Genomic DNA, 11,433 nt, shown 5'->3' with positions numbered 1-11,433 from the left:
CCATCATCATCTTCGAGCACTGAAAAAAGAAGCGGCAATTTGAATGTGCACGCATACAAGCGTGTGATGATAAACTGTGAGCAAGGATCACATATGGTAAATTGTAAGCGTGTGGTAATATTTCAATCATTGGCAAGAACATGAAAAATAAGGACTCATATAAATAAACACTCAGCGCAAAGGGACTATCCACAAACCAAGTCTAGTGTACAAGCAATCTTATTGCACATAGGACTAGGTTTATGGCAGCCCCTTGCCTTGCATTATGCCACAGAACAATCATTGGCCATAGTAGAAGCAGCTGTCAAAGCATGATGGAAGCAAACATATAAGGCCTCAAATCATTGAACATCACGATTGATGTTATTCATCCAAGTACAAGGCACATGGAGTTGTCTTCCTGGTTTGTACAAGGTTGGATAGCATCAATTTTGGTGTCATATTGTTGACACATCATATCATTGGCCCAAAAACATATCACGGCAGATCATGGCATCATAAAACAGATCACACGGAAACATGGTTCAGAGTTCATACAAATTCTAATTATCCAACATTACATGCCACTGTATCTTTCATCACTCATCACAAATTCCCTAATCCTCTCAAGATTATCCTTGTTTAAAAAGCCTTGTTTTAGGAGATCAAGCAGCGCATACTCTAACTTTCTCTTGTCCTTCTTAAGATCCTCAATTTCTTCCCTCAATGCCTCTCTTTCTCTCTCCCACTCTTCCTTCCTAGATGATAGCTCCAAATATTAACACTTCTTACTGAGGATTCTACACTAGTTATTACTTGGTTTTATTGGGTTTTCACTGGATTTTATGTTTCAACTAATGTTAATATCGCAATTCAAGCGAAACCTTGTTTTAAGTTGTGTATTTCAGGAAACCATTATTTTTGGAAGGTCCTAGTACATTTATGAGCTAATTGGAATAAAATATGAAGATCTCCTATTGAAGCCAAATTGATCTGACCGCTATAGAGGATTTAGCGGGCACCAGTATGGGCGGGGCCGCCCGTACCACGCGCCCGTACAATACGTCGTCACCTTCTCCATCCCAATACAAGTAATTTTTGTGAAGAGACTCAGGGGAGAAGAGAGACGCAACCACCACGAAACACACCAGAAGAGAGGAAATCGGATTTGAAGAAGGAGAAGACCCCCATCGACTCTTGCCAAGATCTGCCACCTCTAGATCATCACTCATCCATCACATCCCACGTGTACTAAGAGAGAGAGAGAGAGATTCACACTTGTAAGATTATGGATTTGAACATCTATTCATATCTCGGTTTGTATTTGATTTGATCTTCAACTATTGTGGCTTGCTACGGTAATATCGAGATGAAATCAATTTACATTGCTAAGATTTCATTGTGCTTTTATCCTCTCATGTGTGAGTATATCCCCATATGCGTGGGAGATTGATGTCTACGCACGCTTCTATTCCTGTAGACAGTGTTGGGCCTCCAAGAGCAGAGGTTTGTAGAACAGCAGCAAGTTTCCCTTAAGTGGATCACCCAAGGTGGATCGAACTCAGGGAGGAAGAGGTCAAAGATATCCCTCTCAAGCAACCACCGCAATCACGATACAAGAAGTCTCTTGTGTCCCCAACACACCTAATACACTTGTCGGATGTATAGGTGCACTAGTTCGGCGAAGAGATAGTGAAATACAAGTGGTATGAATGAATATGAGCAGTAGTAACGGCGCCGTGAAAATAGCTTGTCAGGCGTGCAATTGATGGTAGTAATATTGCAGGAAGTAAAGATGCAGTAAAACAGTAAACAAGCGATGATTGCAGTATTTGGAAACAAGGCCTAGGGATCATACTTTCACTAGTGGACACTCTCAACATTGCAATCATAATGGAATATAAATAAGCACTTCACTATGCTATTCCGAATTACTCTCTGGCAAGATAACGAACTCTAATTCATCATGTAGGCAAACCTTAAAGATGTATTCCCAAGTACTAATGAACACCCCACGCTGTCACTTTGAGCATTCATAGGAGGTACTAACACACCACAATTTCATAGAGACATCCAACTCAAATCATAACTCAATGAATAAGTATTCTGTGAAATATAGCCTAAGAGACCCACACGGTGCACACACTGTCACCTTTACACACGTGGGACAAGGAGTCTCCGGAGATCACATAAGTAAAATCCACTTGAATAGCATAACGACATCTAGATTACAAAGCTCATCATATGGATCTCAATCATGCAAAGCAACTCATGAGATCATTGTATTGAAGTACATGGGAGAGAGATTAACCACATACCGGTACAGCCCTTAGCCTCGATGGAGAAATACTCCCTCCTCATGAGAGACAGCAGCATTGATGAAGATGGCGGTGGTGTCGATGGAGAAGCCTTCCGGGGGCACTTCCCCGTCCCGGCGGCATGCCGGAACAGAGACTCCTGTCCCCCAGATCTTGGCTTCGCGATGGCGGCGGCTCTGGAAGGTTTCTCGTACCGTGGATTTTCCGTATCGAAGATTTAGGTCAGGGGGCTTCTTATAGGCGAAGAGGCGGAGTCGGAGGGGTTACGGAGCTGCCACACAATAGGGGGGCGCGCCTGGCTCCTTGGCCGCGCCGCCCACACGTGTGGGGCCACCAGGGCTCCCCTCTGGTGCCTCTCCGGTGTTCTGGAAGCTTCGTGGAATTATAAGATGCTGGGCGTTGATTTCGTCCAATTCGAGAATATTTCCTTACTAGGATTTCCGAAACCAAAAACGAGCAGAACAACGAATCGGCACTTCGGCATCTCGTTAATAGGTTAGTTCCGGAAAAAGCATCAAAACGATATAAAGTGTGAACAAAACATGTAGGTATTGTCATAAAACAAGCATGGAACATAAGAAATTATAGATACGTTGGAGACGTATCAGAGATGTAGGGATTACTGAGATGTGTTGTGCCTATTTTATTCCATCGAATGAAGCCTGGTGAACAGATGGGTACGTGAGCACGCGGTGATTAGCTAACACGTGTCTAACTCCGTTTGTCTGTCTGTTGTCTATGGTGGGAATTGTACTAAAAAAATATCTGGCTTGTAGCTCCTTTTATCGCATCTCCCACCAGATGCAGGGGTGTGCTTTTCATCCCCAAATCAGGTGCTCACGCACGGGCAACCCGACGCGGCGAGCCAACGACTCCCTCTTCCCCAATCCTGGATGGACCACTTCCATCCTCAGCACCACATCAGCGGCCCAATCCCGACGCGCCGCCGTCCCGTCAGCCCTACCTCACCCTAGGCACCAATCCTCCTCCCAACGTCAGGTGCGCTGCCCTTGCCCTCTCCCGCTAACCCGAGGTGCATCGATGCGCTACTTTGGTGGGGAAACTAGCAGCGGCGGCGGTTGGTACCACGGACGGACAACGGCTTATCCCGTTGGCGGCCAGCCTCCTGAACCTCTGGTGGGGAAACAATCTCCAACTGGGCGACGTCGGCGCATAAGAAGGTGTGCCGCCCCTCGCTTCGCCTGGGCAGCTCGAGCCTGGCCGTTGGAGGCTCTGGTTTGCCTCTTCCTGGCCAGACGGGAGATATGCAGGGGCGCTGAAAGGACGAGATGTCGCCTAGAGGGGGGTGAATAGGCGTTTAAAAACTTTTATGTATTTGTCATGTAAGAATGCGGAATTAAACTAACGTTTAGTTTACAAGCACAAACCCTAAATATGCTAAGCTCAACTAAGTGTAACAATAACAACTAGAGCTAAGCAAGATAGGCACAAGATATATGTAGCACAAGTGATAGCAAGATATATGTACGTCAAGCACGATGGCTATCACAAGGAAAGAAAGCTCGGGTATAGAAATAACCGAGGCACGCGGAGACGAGGATGTATTCCTATGTTCCCTCCCTTTGCAAGAAGGTATGTCACGTTTGGAGGAGTGGAGGTCCCACGAAGGATTCCCCAACGCCACGAAGGCTCACCCTATTCTCCGAGCCACACCCACGAAGGATAATGGCCCTTTCCTTATGGTTAGCTTTTCCTCCACTCCGGAGATGGCAAGCTCCACAACCACTTCACAAGCTCCACGAAGGAGAAGCCCGGGCCTCTTCACAATCTTCCTTGAAGAGATCACCGGAGCACCAACCGCCAAGCCAACTAGGAGGTCTCCCTCCAAGAGTAACAAGCTCACGGTCTCTCACTCGAACTAATCGTGGTGGAGAGCTCAACACTATGCAATGATGCAAAGCAATAACACTAGAGGTGTTCGAGTCTTTCACACTCAAATCCCACCCGAGCAACAAATGCTAGGATGAGATTAGAGAGGAAGAACAAAGAGGAAAGTCAACAAAAGACTCCAAGATCTAGATCCAATGGGTTCCCCTCACTTAGAGGAGAAATGAATTGGTGGGGATTGTAGATCTAGATCTCCTCTCTCAAATCCTCAAGAATGGGCAAGAATCATGGGAGGAATCAAGAGGGGAAGCAAGTTCTTCAAATAGTAACAATGGAGGAGTAGGGTGGGAAGAACTAACTCAGCTCAAGGTGGAAGAAGGCTATTTATAGCTAAAGGGGGAAAATAACCGTTGGGGATAAAGTCAACAAAAATCGCACAAGAAATCGGCCCAGCCGGCCGACCGGAGCAGCAGCCGGGTAGGCCGGCATGCAGCCCGGCCGAGCCGAGGCCCAGGCCGGATGGGGCGAGCAGGCCGCGCTGGGGGGGAAGACGGCCCAGCTGGGGAGGCACCCGGTCCACCGGGGCACATGCCGGGCGGGCCGGCATGGACCGAGCCAGCCGCCGGTCGTGGGCCGGAAGGCCACTGGAATGGCCTGGTTGGCACAAGTGCCACAGTCGGCACAAACCGGGTGGGCCGGCGGCTGGGCCGGCAGGCCGGTCGGTGGCTGGCCTCTCCCCCCCCCCCCCTTTTTCTTTTTATTTCGCAGGGAAAAGATCCTAATGATACATTCATTTTTCCTTGTCTTTAATAACAAATGCTCCCGAACTCCGAATTGAATGAAACCAATTTTGTTTGAAAGATAACAACAAATGCTATCCTATAGAAAGTGAAAACACAAGAATCTGTAGGAGGGGATTTTATCATGAATATAAAAGGTAGAACCTTATATCATGAATAACGGTAAAATCACCCAACCTTGAAAATGTCATAGAAGAGTCATACGAATTCCGTTTTCGATGAACTTGGGCTTGTTGTAAAGCTAGCAACAAGCTCAAGAACCTCTCATGGAGAAACACCAAGAAGCAATAGGGATATGCAAAGTATGCAAAGGATTGAGCTCCCTAAGACGATGTGATCATGTTACCCAACCGAAAGCCCCTCTTGATAGTGCGGCTATCTATCCTATAATCCGGTCTCCCATCAACCACCTTGAGACCGGTAAAAGTAAAACCTATCAAGACCATACCTTTGCCTTGCGCATCCCGCTTGATCTTGATGATAACTCTTCAAGCTCCACTCAAGCCGGAATGCCTCACTTGATCATTGTCGCTTCATGAAGACTCACAAATGCTCCCCCATACACTATGATGGGAAAGCTCCATTGATGCACGTCTTCACATGTCCATTATCACCAAATGGACGACAAGCTTCAAGCATATGATCCTCTCGAGATGCTCAACTTGAACTTGCCCAACTCAACCTTGATGACGACCACCACTTGTCGTCATCCTCTCATGGGCTATATGAGATCTCACTTTTGATGCATGCCCATGGAAAGCTACCATGTGACTTCACGTGGCACATTCTTCATGCTTCATGTGTTGACCAAACTTGAATCTATTCTTCACTCTTTGTATTGGTCAACCTTGTATCTTCTCATTCTCTATCATACTATCTTGAGGTGTATAAAGAATTCTTCACTTGGACTCAAGCTCTCAAGATCTTGATCATTCATTGCTTATCACATAAGATAGAGCATGGCTAACATTGAGTTCCACATAGGAACTCCATCTTCATTTCTTCTTCTTGATCATATCACATATATATCTTCAAATCGATGATCTTGATGCCAATACACATGGTATATCTTTATCTTCATGGCATCCATACTTGAATCCAACACATGGAATACAAGTAGTACCTATGTAATATTCCTTCATATAAACTCAATGAAAACATTAGTCCATAGGAGTTGTCACTTAATTACCAAAACCACACATAGGGGCAATATACCCTTACAATCTCCCCCATTTTGGTAATTGATGACAACCACAATAAGAGGGTTTATATAATGAATATTACAAACAAGTATGCAACTTATCCGAGGATAAGTTGTATACAAGAGGTTGTATTTGATATGGTCAAGTAACACGAAGCTACTAGTCCATATCAAAACCGGCTCTACTCACACAACTACAACTAATGCAAGGGATGTGAGTAGAACCAACATATATAGAACAAACTCCCCCACAATGTATGCACGTGTGATGAACATGAATTCATTGCATACATTGTCAAGATTAACCTTCGAGACAGTTTCCACTATATATACAACCATGCAAGACATATAAATATGGAATGCATGAGAGGCAAAACACTTAAGCACAAACCAAACTTAAGTATAAAACAATTCCCTTAAACCCTCTAAACTTGTCCCCCATTGGCATCAAGTGCCAAAATGGGAGAAAAATTTAGAAAGCCAATATAATGTGAGTTCCTCCCCAAGGTGTGCACTTCTCATAATTTGAGTGGAATCAAATGCACATATCCAATGACGAATACTTCAAGGAAGTCAAACTATATTGAGGATCAAAGATTGTATAAAGATAACATGGTGAAGTAAGCTTCAACAAATAAAGCAAGCAATCAAAGATCCAATTTGGACAAACAAAGATATCATGATAAGAGAGATATAATGCTCTAAATAAAATAAGGAAGCTCCCCAATGTTCGTGCATAATTTATATTGTTTGCATTTGAATACAATATGCACAAACATGGAATCCTTACTCCCTCTATATCATTTAGAACAAAACCAAGATAAAGAGAATATGCTTATCAAGAACAACTTGAGTCCAACAATACGAGATATGGGTGCATGAAGAAAAACAAATAAACCATAAATCTTCTTTACCAACACCACTAAAATCAAAAGGATAAAAAAGATGGTCGGCAAAGAACAGGGATATCAAGGTGATGGATTAACGCTCTCATGTATATAAGCTTCTAAAGTGGACAAAGTGATCCATAAAGAAACATGCACACACAAGAGGTTAACAAAATAGATAAGACAAGATATCCAAGATGAAGTCATAAAATATACCAAAGGATGTTTGCTTAAAAAGCATATATAGCCTATGGCTCCAATATTCACTTGTGGTATATGAATGAGCTTCAACCAAGAAAATCTCAAAAACATCACAACTAACAATAAGGGAAGTAAAGCTAGTTGGAATGTTTTGAGAAAGGCAACAAGTATCACAAATACAGATTTATTTCATAATTTCATCAATATTGCACATAAGAGCTCGTGAGGAATTGATATTCAATAAATTGCTAGAGGGCATATTTAGGATAGGTGAATCATAAATATGATTTATATATATTCCTATCATATGCATCTTCTCAATTTACTCAAATGTACAATACGAAGTTTTCTTTAAAAAGATTTTTCAAGAACCGCAATATTTTTGAAATAAATAATTTCATGCCAAGATGCAACCTACAAGTGGTTGGATGCTATATGAGTATGCATGAATAAGATACTTGTTAGCGAGATAGGAATGGCAAGATGTAGTAGATAAGAGTTCATTGATCATCCTAGCTTGACTCCAATTATCATATGGTGACAACACCTTCCTTATAGATGAGACAAGCCTCCATTGCATCTCCAATGTACCTAAAACAACATTTAAGTACATCTTGGTCCCCAAACTTATTGGGTCCAAAATGGTTAGACTAACCACAATACATAGGACACACTCCATATAAATATGTGCATATTTATAGGTGAAATTTGAATTTCATGCACATATTAGCCATTTAGGATTCGATGGAGTATACCCTGTGTAAGCAAGCATGCTACAAATATAAACAAATTACATATGAACATTCACAAAGACTTTTAAAGATCCAAGAAAGACACACTTTGGACAAAACACCAAATGAATTCAAGAAGGCATAAAGGTGTGACCAAACAAATTTGTTGTCCAAATTATATCAAAGAAGCAAATCACAAAAGATTTGTTCAACCAAGTTCAACAAATGAACTAAGTAAAGATCATTGAGCATAAAATATGAATAAAGCCACACATGCTCAAAGATTTATCTCATTCAAGCAAATAAAACATGTAAGAATGAATGAGATAACACACTCCCAAAAGAGCAAGGTTCGAACAAATAAACCAAACCCTCTACACTTTTCAGAATGGCACAATGTATCGTAAAGAAAAAGGTCTTCCAAAACAAACACTAGATATGATGGAAGACCTTTTCTTAATACTGCAGGGGCTGTTATTGATTGCAATAAAGGAAAAGTTACTTTCAATGTTGATGACAAGGAACATACTGTTTATTTTCCCAAGAGAATTGATAAAGTATATGGAGTTAATACAATTTCTAATTTGAGATCTATCAAAGTGGGAGATATTGATTGTCCAATATATGAGCCTAAAGAAGGATATCAAACTCTTGTGATTGGATCCATATCAATACAATATAAGGTAACATGATTGATTTGAGGTTTATTTCTTCTTATGACATGTAAAAATTATTTGGTGGCAAGACTTGATCAACCTTGTTAACAAGTATATTTTATATGCATAGAAGAGCTAAACAACATTTCTTTCTTTCTCCACTTGTTTTACTTGCTGTAGTACTACTTGTTTTGCAAGATGCTTTAGTTGTTTAGAAATTTGAAAATCTTTTTCTGCCCTGTAATAGTAATTTTAACACCCAAAAATGTGCGTTTTTCGAAGTTTTCAAAAATTTACAAAAATTATACCGTTGGTCTTATTTTTCGAAATGCAACCTGGGAGTGCCTGGGGCTGACCAGTGGGGCACCCCAGGGCTGGCCCCCATGTGCCGGCGCGGCCAGAGAGGGGGGCGCGCCACCCTGTGGTGAGGGCCCCACCTGGCCCCACTCAATCATCCCTTCCACTCATTCCACTCTCTCTCCCGAAAAACTCGTACCAGTTCGTTCTCACTCGCGTTTTCACCCGAGAGCTCAGGATTTTTCGATCTCTTTGCTCAGCCCAGATTTCAGTCTGAAATTTGGCACATTTGCTCTCCGGTATGTGACTCCTCCGATTATCCAAATAGAATTTTGTTTGGTTGAGTATATCTTGAATATTTTGCTGCTGTAGGTAACATGTTAAGTGAGCTTGCATGCTTGTTCTAAGTTTTAGAAATTAGTTTTTATGCATGTCTAGCACTCTATCAAGTTCCTATAGTAGTCTCCCTCATTTATATGTCTCAAAATCAACTTTTATAATGTTTGTTGAAAAATTTCGGAAAAGGAAAATGCATAACCACACCTTTGGAGAAGTGTTCGAGAGGGTACGACAAGAGCGACAAGGCCTTCAAGGGCAGCTACTCGAGTTAGGCGATCCTATGATGAGGATATCATCGCACCTAGCTTTGAAGCTGAAGAGGATAATGGGGTTCCTAATGCCTCATCCTTTCCATGCTTTGATTTTTTGCGTAATGCAGGGCTACTTGATGATTTCCTGTTTCTCATCAATAATGTGGGCTTGTCTACCTATATGGAAGATGAGAGTGATCAGTTTTACAGGCTAACTAAAATCTTTGTTGAGAGCTTTAAATTCAGCAACTCAGCCTTCTCACCAACGGTTAAATTTAGGATTTATGACGAGCCTATTACTATGAAGTTGAAAGATTTTTTTGTTGCATTGAATATTGCTCCTATAGGTACAGCGAAGAAGATCGAGAACCGTCCCAAGGCTTTGACGGAACTCTATCGAGAAGTTACCAATGATGATAGCCGTACCATTCAGCGCGGCAAGATAAGGAACATTCAGCTCCCTGCCATTAGATATTTCGTTTACTATCTTGCTACTAGCATTCTTGGTAGGGAGAATACTAGCAATATTTCTAGTTATCATCTTGCTTTTCTGGTTGCTGCACTGACTGGAGGTACTCCTTATCATCTTGGTGCTCTTATTGCTCGTCGCTTATCTAATAAGGGACCTATTTATGGAGGGATTATTGCTTCGCGTATTGTTGCATATCTAGGTCTTTCTGTTGAACCTAGTGATACGAAATTAGCTCCTATTAAGCTTGATATTGCTGCTATGAAGAGTCACCAATTTGTCACAACTGTCTCTAACTTAGAAAATATTGTTTATAGAATGTTGTTTATTGACGGGGATGAGAGGGAAATCCCCTTGCCGCAAGCCGATTTGTTCAATGTTCGCAAGAGACCGTGGTCGCGCTCCAAGGAGGAGGTGGATGAGCAGCTGAGGATACGTGGATTTCACCAGCAGCACGACTCCGAGGAAGCCGGGCCCTCTGATGGGTACAATGTCACATATCCTGGTGCGTCCTCCAGTTCGTACCAAGGACAGGATCCTCCTTCATCATATTATGGAGGCGCTACTTCATGGGCACCGTGGGATTGACCTCCACTTAGGCCAAAAGCCTAAGTTTGGGGGGAGGTATGCCGGCATCACTCATTCATTGCATATTACAATTGCCGGATATGTGTATATATTTGTTTCGCTTCTTATGGTTGCCTTTAATATGAGGAAGATGATATTTGGGGAAGTGCTGGCTAAAAACAGATTCTGGACTGATACTAAAAAAAATCCTGTGCGTAGCCAGAACGTTATTTTGAGCTGCAAATTTTTGTGCATGTTCCCCAGGTTATTATCTAACTTTCATTAGTTGAGCACTTTTCGAGTTGAACAGCAGAAGATTTTTGAAAAAATTGATTACTCGTATCTGTTGTCAAGTTTTGGCAGATTTCTGCCACTTTGCTTTTCTGTTATTCTTTTAGTTTTCATTCTCTTGTTTTTGCTTTGTTTCTTTTCTAAAACACAAAAAGACCAAAAATATTTCTGTTGTTTCTCTTCATTATTTGTTTGTTTGGTTTCTTGTTCCTATTTTGCTTTATTTACTATCGTTGGTTTGCTATGAGAAAACCCAAAAAGATTTTGCTTTGATTGCTTGTTTCCTCTTGTTCTTGTTTCCAATTCGAGAACACCAAAAATATTTGTTGTTCTTCTTCGCTTTTTGTAAAGTTCATTATGGAGTTCAGCGGTCTCCGGTGGTTGGAGCTTGGTTTTCATTTCATATTATTCAAGCTACACAAGTGAAAAGCAATAATGACGATCTACGACAATTTGACTGTGGTGAGAGGCTGGTATGAACTCTATTTGTTTTCATTTTTGTACATATACTCATCCATGTGAGCATGCTTAGTTGGTTCATGTGAGGTATATGTCATTTAATGAAAGTCTAGCAGTTCATGATCTTTCATGTTTAGCT

Source organism: Lolium rigidum, chromosome 3 (assembly GCF_022539505.1).
Source record: "Lolium rigidum isolate FL_2022 chromosome 3, APGP_CSIRO_Lrig_0.1, whole genome shotgun sequence".
NCBI classification, from domain to species: Eukaryota; Viridiplantae; Streptophyta; class Magnoliopsida; order Poales; family Poaceae; genus Lolium; species Lolium rigidum.
The sequence above is the reverse complement of the archived record's forward strand: the minus strand, read 5'-3'. Positions refer to the sequence as shown.